Below are 8,735 nucleotides of genomic sequence, written 5' to 3'. Positions count from 1 at the left end.
AAGTTTGGCTTATGTTAATTGTCTACTTCTTGGAAATCTTTATGATAAATATTGTGAAGGATAGGAAGATGAACAAAGACATTGTTAGTTTGAGATCTCTCTCTCTCTCTCTCTCACACACACACACACACACACACGCTCGCACACCGCTTCCCACCGTCCGGGGCCACACAGAATAGAAACTGGCAAATGCAACCAATCCAGGAGGCAGCTACTGCCCTGCCTTTCAGAGGGAAGGAGAGGGGTGGGAAGACAGATCTCAAATAAAATAGAAAAAGATTTTCAAAGTGTGTCTATGTCCTTTCAACACCAAACAACAACAAACAGCTTCAGGCACGACATCGTAAAAAATGTTCCTTCCACCGACCGAGCAGCCTACAGAGATTCTCAAACGTCAAAAGGTCCCCGACGTCCCATGAGTCACTTTTCCCTCAGGAGCCTCGCGTGGGCTTCATTGTTGGGGGGTCGTGTTATTATCTCGCCACTGCCGAGGTCCTCACACCCACCCATCACCCAGGAAGGGCGGTGGCCCCCTACGAATCTCCAAAGCGAGTGAGTCGCACAGTGACGCGTAAGGACGGGTAAGGAACCAAGAACTCGACCTAAGACACCTTCTGGGATAAGAACAGGCCAACAGGTGACCTTTTCCCACATGGCCACGGGCATTCTCTTCCACGGCCATGGAACAAAGGCGGCCACGGAGCCCATTGCTACTCAGCAGCATTTGAGGAAGTGGCCTGCTGGTCCGGAAAGTGGGGGTGGCTACGTGCAAGCGAAGGCATAGCATGACTTTTAAAAAAAAATGCATTTCTTGTTAAGGGGATAAAAATTCACTTATGTGGGTCCTTAACGTGTCCTTGGATTTCATACACGGACACCCAGGCCCGTGCGAGGGCGGAGTAACAATGGCTTTGGTAATCCCCTGGCACAGTCTGTGAGCGAAGACTCATCCTTTTAACTTGTGATTTTTTTTTTTAAATTTTAATTTTTTGTCCCTTAAATAGGTAGGCATTTTTTTCAGCAGAAACCATGGCTTGGGTCTCAGCGCGAGCCAGGGTCTGTCTGAGCTCGGACAGCTCTGCCCATCCCACTCCCTCCCTTCCGGTCACTACCCCTTCACTTGTTCCTATGTCCGTGTCTCAGAGCGATGTCCCCCCTCAAGCAAACGCTCGGAGAGGAAGTCGTCAGAGTCCCAGGTCCTTACCTTGCCCGACGACCCCGGCGTCCAGACAGACACAGGCCAAAGCCAGCAGCTTCAGCCACAAATCCATGGTCATTATCAGGAGATCGGCCTGTGGCCCAGCATGCGTCCCTCTGCGAAGGGGAAGACAATGGTTATCGCCGGGCAAGTGTGTCCCCCGCGGAAACCCGGTGACAAAGACGGGGCGCGGGCACCTACCCCTCGCGGATGTCTTCTCAGACCCCAGCGATTTCCTCCTCTGCCGCCCTGAGAACGAGCCACTCGCTGGTCTCCAGGGGCGGTGGGTGGTGATGTCAGATTCGGTTTCACTAACTTCTCCAAAAGCGCGGCCCCGCGGCCTCTTTGCAGGAAGTCAAGAAGCTCGTTCAAAGCCAGTGCGACAGGCATCTCACTTCCTCGGTTCGAGTCGCTCGGCTCAGGGCGCAGGCCTTCGGGGAGATTTTTGTCCCTGCGAGGAAGATGGCCCTTGAGTATCCAACTGATGCTCCCCTCGCAATATTCATTCCTGTTGGGACACACCGTATCCTCCCTCCTCCCTTCCCCCGAACCCCCAAATAACCAAGAATTTTCTTACCCAAGAGATGATGGTGCAGGTGGAGCATGGGCGGCTGGTGGCAAGGGGATTCGTTAGTAGACAAGACCTGGATTTGATTTCACATGACCACGGGAATCCTATATAATAGAGAGCTAATATGCTAATTAGACCAAACAGCTGGACGACCTTCTGGATGAAGCCGGGGCTGCGAGGGCCGAGCCCCTTGCACGAATTTTGTGCATCGGGCCTCTAGTGGGTCAATAATTACCTATTGGATATTTTGGGCCATGGTTATCCTGTTAGGGCATAGGAAACCCAGCCATGTGATAACCTGAACACTCAGACCATCTCCCATGCAAAGACCCGCTGAGAGCTTAGCAGGGCCGCCCCACCTCTTTCCCCAATCCCCTGGCGGGCCCAGGATTGAAATCGGAACTCGCGTGCCCGACAGCAAATCCTGCTTCAAAAAATTCATGCTTCCGTGACTTGAGATATTATTCCCTGTTGACGAGGGAAAAACGGGCAAGAAAACTCAAGATCGGTCTCTTACCAAAGCTAACCCTTTCCCCCCCTCAGCCATACTTCCCAGCCCTTTTCATTAAGAGAGACAAATGGCCCTGGCCGGTGTGGCTCAGTGGATAGAGCGTCGGCCCGCGGACGGAAGGGTCTGGGGTTCGATTCCCGGTCAAGGGCACCTACCTCAGTTGCAGGCTCGATCCCTGGTCAGGGTACGTGCAGGAGGCAACCAGTCGATGTGTCTCGCTCACATCGATATTTCTATCTGTCTCTGTCTCTCCCTTCCACTCTCTCTAAAGATCAATGGAAAAATATCCTGGGGTTCAGATTAACAAAAAAAAAGGAAATAAAAAATAAACCAGAAGAGACAAATGAACATACAATGTTCTTCATGATTCTGATGGGTGCCTGGTACATCCCTAAAAATGCGTACATACATTTATTGAAAAAGTACGGGTATTATGGAGCCTCACAGTTCAAACCCATGTTTGAGGGTCAACTTTAGCTCCACGGCCTCTCTCTTAAGATACATTTGCAGTGGAAAACCATCTGGGGGTTAGCTCTGACTATTTTTAAAATATATTTTTATTGATTTTAGACAGGAAGGGAGGGAGAGAGAAAGAGAGAGAAACATCCATGATGAGAGAGAATCATGGACCGGCTGCCTCCTGCACGCCCCACACTGGGGATGGAGGCCACAACCCAGGCACGTGCCTTGAACGGGAATCGAACCGTGACCTCCTGGTTCCTAGGCCCACGCTCAGCCACTGAGCCCTGCCGGCCGGGCCAGCTTGAATATTTTTGAGCAAACACTTGTGTTCACTTAGCTCGCTGCTCCGGCAGCGACCCTGACTGGGGCGAAAGCGTGTGACACCCAATCTTTTAAAGGGGAGTTGAGTCTATAAAATATACTCTATCACAAGCCAGGGACAGGGGTGCAGACGCCCTCAAGAGACATATAAAAAGGCCTTTGAAAACCATGGCTCTGAAGACACAGGAAGAATTTAGGGCAGCGGTTCTCAACCTGTGGGTCGCGAGCCTTTCACAGGGGTCGCCAAAGACCATCGGAAAACACATACGTAATTACATATGGTTTTGGGGATTCATCACTATGCTTTAATGATGTTCAGTTGGTAACCATGAAAATCCATCCTGCAGATCAGATATTTACATGACGATTCATAACAGTAGCAACATGACAGTGATGAAGTGGCCACGAAAATAATTTTATGGTTGGGGGTCACCACAACACGAGGAACTGTATTAAAGGGTCGTGGCGTGAGGAAGGTTGAGAACCACTGATTTAGGGGATGCAATTCCATTTGGACCTTCATCGGGCCGGGTGGGCACACATAGGAGTGATGTCCATCCCTATCCCCCACCCCTACCCTCACTCCCACCCCCACCCTCACCCCAGCGGCTCCGGATCGATCCATCGGTAGTGAAAGCAGACGAGTAAACAAACAATTACAGTGCAGCCTGAACACGTGGCGTGGCCTCCGGGAGGAAGCGATCCACCATGGCTGAGTGGCCCTCGGAGGCACAGCGGGGCTGGGGCCACAGGGCCGGGTGGGGGAGGGGCAGGCCACACCTGCACGAGGGTTCCACCCAATCACCTAGTTTGAGAAAGGGAAGGGCCTGGGTTTCACCACATCCCAGTGGGAGGGAGGGCTGGACTCTCGGATGGGATCCTAAAGGGTTAGATTTCAGCCTGGGGGCCGGACCATCAGAGCGTCCAGGTCAGGGAGGAAGAGGATGATATATATTCTTCTCTCTCTTTCTCTCTTTTAATCCTCCCCTGAGGCTATTTTTCCAATGATTTTTAGAGAGAGTGGAAGAGAGAGGGAGAGCCGGAGAGAAACATCCACCGATGTGAGAGAAACACACGGATGGGTGGCCTCCTGCACACGCCCTGACCAGGGCCAGGGGTCCAGGGAGGAGCCTGCAACTGAAGTCCGTACCCTTGACCGGAATCAAACCCAGGACCCTTGGGTCTGCAGGCCGACGCTCTATCCACTGAGCCACACTGGCCAGCACAATGACCTGGATTCTTCATCAGTCCTTCTGCCCAGGGCACAGGGAGGTCTTGCCTGAGTGTGGGGCCAACATGGGTGACCCCGTAATGGAGGCCAGGCCGGAAGGAAGAGCCAGCGGGGGCGGGGGGGCAGGTGGTAGGGACCAGAAAGACGCCTCATGGAGGACACATCTGGGGGTGGCCAGTGGGAGGCGAGTGTGGCGGCCCCGGGTCCAGGCCGAGCTCTCCCGTCTCATCTCGCCGGATTCCCACTTCGCCTGCTTTGCATGTCACAGACGCTTCCCTTTTCTTCTTCTTCTCTGCGACCCACTCATTTCCATCTTCCCTCAAGAAAACAATGTGCTTTAAACAATGAAGAAACCCAACAGGAACTAGACACACGCTGATGGTTGCCAAATGGGGGAGGGGGGGGGAGGTGGTAAAAACATAATGAATGCATAAGAATATACAACTTGGCCCGGCCAGCGTGGCTCAGGGGTGAGCATCGACCTGTGAACCAGGAGGTCGCGGTTCGATTCCCCCGTTAGGGCACGTGTCTGGGTTGTGGGCTCGACCCCCAGTGTGGGGCGTGCAGGAGGCAGCCGGTCCATGAGTCTCTCTCATCATGGATGTTTCTGTCTCTCTCTCTCTCTCTCACCCACTTTCTTCCTTTCTAAAATCAATAAAAATATGTATTTGAAAAATATATATATATATACAACTCGGTAAGATCTCATGTTTTTTAAATTTCATCATCTTTATGTCATGTCCCTTCTAAGCAACTTTTGGCTGATACATTCTCATTCTCTCACTTCTGGAATGATCCTAAAGCAATCAGCTAATCCACTTCATCTCATGCTCTATGAAGTTGCTGGTTCTCCCTCTCCCCTCTTCTCTCTCCCCCTCCTTTCTCTCTCTCCCTCCCCTCCCCCTCTCTCTCTTCCCCTCTTCCTCCCTCTCTTCCAAGCACTCAGAATGTGTGCAGTGACATAACTCCCAGGAGAGAGGAGAGGGGGTGACCTTGTGTTTAAGACCCCCTCCCCACCCCCCCCCAGGGCAGCGAGGACTAAGGGGAAGACTCCCCAGCCCCAAGCGCTTGCAGGGCCAGCTCCTGTGCAGCAGCTCCCCACGCGGCCCCCACACAGGGCGTAGGAAGTGGCACCTTGGTCTGCGAAGGGGCCCCTCCCAGGTTACAAGTTTGATCCCCATTCCCGGTGCCTACAGGAGGTAACCAATGGATGTATCTCTCTTTGTGTGTCCACTGGCTCCTCCCTCCCCCTCCCTCCCCTCTCTCCCCTCCTCCCTCCCAGCTCTGCAGCTGCAAAGTGCGGGCCCTGAGCCCTGAGAGGGGCCACAGGGACCTACAGGACCAGAGGCGTGGTTGACAATGGGGGTGGTGGCTCCTGGAAGCAGGTCCTGGGGTGCTGGGGGCACCCCCTTAGTGGCGGCCGGCCAGCCTCCACCCTGCTGCCCGGGAGGGGGGGCCGGAAGGCGCTCAGGAGGCCTGGTTCCCCTTCTCACCACCCCTGCTGCAGCTTGGCCTCCTGGGCTCCGGGGGGAACCTCTTCCACTGGCTGAGGGGGGCGGGGTGCGGGGGACACACAGCAGGCTGGGGTTCATTGCACAGGTGGGGGGCGGCCGAGCTCCAAGGTCAGAGCCGGGAGCTGAGCTCAGTGCCCGGTCCGAGCCCCCGAGGTTGTGGTTGATGCAGTGCAGGGGCGGTCAACCTTTCACCCGGCAGCAGGTGAGCGTTGCCATGGTGATGACATGCATGGCAGGGAGAGCAGTTCCTCCCTCACACACATCCCCGCCCTGCGTCATGCGTCCATCCATCCCCGCTCCAGACGAGATCCTTTCTCATTTACATACAGAAGGGATGAACTACCCGGCCGGCCAGCTCAGGGGTTGAGCGTCGACCTATGGACCAGGAGGTCACGGTTTGATTCCAGGTCAGGGCACATGCCCGGGTTGTGGGTTCGATCCCCAGTGTGGGGCGTGCAGGAGGCAGCCAATCTAAGATTCGCTCTCATCATTGATGTTTCTCTCTCTCTTCCTCTCTGAAATCAATAAGAGTATTTATATACACACTAGTGGCCCGGTGCACAAAATTCATGCATCGGGGGGGAGTCCCCTCAGCCTGGCCTGCACCCTCTCCAATCTGGGACCCCCTTGGAAGCTGTCCAACTGCCGGTTTAGGCCCGATCCCTGAACCGGCAGTTGGACATCCCTCTCACAATCCGGGACTGCTGGCTCCTAACTGCTCACCTGCCTGCCTGCCTGCCTGATTGATGCCTATCTGCTTCCCTGACAGCCTGATCGCCCCCAAATGCCCTCCCCTGATGGCCTGATCACCCCCAAATGCCCTCCCTGATGGCCTGATTGCCCCCAACTCCCCTCCCTGATGGCCTGACCGCCCCCAAGGCTTCTATTAGTATAGATATATGTATATAACAAAGAGATCACATCGAGACAGAGAGACAGGTAGGCAAAGAAAACCGTCGAATCCTAACAACTGGGGCCCCTCCGTGAGGTCTTGGGGGGGGGGGTCCCTGTCCAGCCTTTTGATATTTGTTGCTTGAGTCTGATCGCACGCACTTCAAAGGAAGCAGACGTGACACCCACCTGCACATTGACCTCTGGGCTGGGCCCCCACGGTGGCCTGCGCTGGACTGGAAACTGCCCACTACGCGGTAGCCGAGGGCTGAGACCCCACACTGCAGAGGAGAAGCGTGCGCCCCTGAGGGAGGGAGCAGAGGCCTGCGTTACGGAAGAGGACACTCACTTCCAAATACACTTTCGTGGGCGGACTCTTCATCCATATGAGAAATGGGCACAATTGAGAGACCTGGAATCTAGTCTTTTATTTAAAACTAGAGGCCAGGTGCATGACATTCATGCACTGGGAGAAGGGGGGTCCCTCAGTCCGGCCTGCGCCCTCTCACAGTCTGGGACCCCTCAAGGGATGTCTGCCTGGGGAGCGGGCCTAAGCCAGCAGTTGGACATCCCCCGAGGGGTCCTTAGTGCTGCCGCAGAGGTGGGAGAGGCTCCCGCCACTGCCTCTGAGCTTGCCAGCCGTGAGCCCGGCTTCTGGCTGAGCAAAAAGATTTTATATGCACACCCATGCTTTGCACAGCTCCTGCATTGAGCATCTGCCCCCTGGTGGTCAGTGCATGTCATAGCGACCAGTCATTCTGCCGTTTGGTCAATTTGCATATTAGGGTTTTATTATATAGGATGTTATCTATTGATGTTTCTTGAGAGAGAGAGAGAGAGAGAGAGAAGGAGACACATTGATGTGTTTGTTCTACTCTTCTGTGCATTCATTGGTAGATGCTTGTATGAGCCCTGACCGGGGACCAAACCTGAGATCTTGGTGTATCAGGACGACGCTGTGACGGACGGGGCCACCCGGCCAGGGCTGGTAGAATCTCGTCTTATTTCTGTTATGGATTAGCCGAGGGGTCTCTACAAATCGTACAACTTACCTGAGTGAGCATCAATTTCGTAATTGTCAACAATTCTTCCCCTGGAAAAAACAAAGATAAATATGAGTATCTGAGGTTTAAGGGTTCAGAAATAGAGGTGAGCCCAACCAGCCATGGCTTAGGAGTTGAGCGCTGACCTATGACCTGGAGGTCAAGGTTCGACTCCCCATCAGGGCACATGCCCGGGTTGTGTGGGCTCGATCCGCAGTCTGGGGCGTGCAGGAGGCAGCCGATCCATGCTTCTCTCTCATCATGGATGCTTCTCTCTCTCTCTCTCTCTCTCTCTCTCCCCCCCTCCCTTCCTCTCTGACATCAATAAAAATATTTTTTTAAAAAATGAAAGTTTAATAAAAAGAAGAAAGAGAGGTGAACTTACTCTGATGGGGAGGTTTCGGGGTCCCGGGCTTACCCAGGCCTCGGTCAAGGCCCTGGAAAGCTGTGTCCATGGTCTTACGATTTCATAAAATTGGGAAAAGGGAGAGCTTTCGGCTCCTTCTGATGAAGAGGACCCACCAGAACATAAAAAGGGGTGCCTCCTGCTGTGAAAGGGGGACGCTAGCCAGGGAGCGAGAGGAGATGGGGCGACGAGGTGACGGGATGTATGTTCTCAAGAAAAGCCTTTCGTGAGAAAGTGGGCATTTTCCGAAAATAGCCACTATCATTTCTCAAGGAAAAAAACACATTTAAAAAAAAAAAATTCCTGCCAAGTAATAGGAAATTCAGTTCCCCAAATGACCCGGACTCTTCCCATCCAGCTGGAAAGCCTGCCAGAATCTGGTTCCCCAGCACGTCTGCTTTTCTCCCTCGTCATTTAAATACTTCTCTGAGAAATTATAATAGCCCGTCGTCACAATGGCACCGTCTCTGGGAAACAGCGTGTTTTTGAAAGCGGCCGATGTTGGGAGATTAAACGCTGCAAGTACCGGTGAATCGTCCCCTTTGCTTTCAAGTTATTAAAAGTGTTTTGGCAAAAATGCACACTAT

At 53.5% G+C, this 8,735-nt stretch overlaps 2 long non-coding RNA genes across 3 annotated transcripts in view; both read right to left on the bottom strand.

Moving 5' to 3' along the window:
- Window positions 1-1,900, bottom strand: part of LOC102755208 — a 46,765-nt gene extending 44,865 nt beyond the window's left edge. Inside the window, exons 1-3 of one of the 2 annotated variants that reach the window (XR_001515057.1) lie at window positions 1,776-1,900; window positions 1,400-1,649; window positions 1,205-1,314 (exon numbers count right to left, since the gene is read on the bottom strand). This is a non-coding gene — a long non-coding RNA (uncharacterized LOC102755208). Of the gene's footprint in view, window positions 1-360; window positions 1,315-1,399; window positions 1,650-1,775 lie in introns of those variants that run through there. The other variant, XR_436016.2, reaches the window with a different exon arrangement.
- A 201-nt stretch (window positions 1,901-2,101) lies between these two features.
- LOC107184229 lies at window positions 2,102-7,794 on the bottom strand. The gene is made up of 3 exons (XR_001515053.1): window positions 7,752-7,794; window positions 6,889-7,003; window positions 2,102-2,237 (listed from the first exon to the last, which is right to left on the bottom strand). It is a non-coding gene; the product is annotated as an uncharacterized LOC107184229 (long non-coding RNA).
- Between the last annotated feature and the right edge of the window lie 941 nt (window positions 7,795-8,735).

Source organism: Myotis davidii, unplaced genomic scaffold (genome assembly GCF_000327345.1).
Source record: "Myotis davidii unplaced genomic scaffold, ASM32734v1 scaffold685, whole genome shotgun sequence".
Lineage (NCBI taxonomy): Eukaryota > Metazoa > Chordata > Mammalia > Chiroptera > Vespertilionidae > Myotis > Myotis davidii.
Note: the sequence above shows the minus strand (reverse complement) of the source record. Positions and strands in the feature narration are given on the sequence as shown.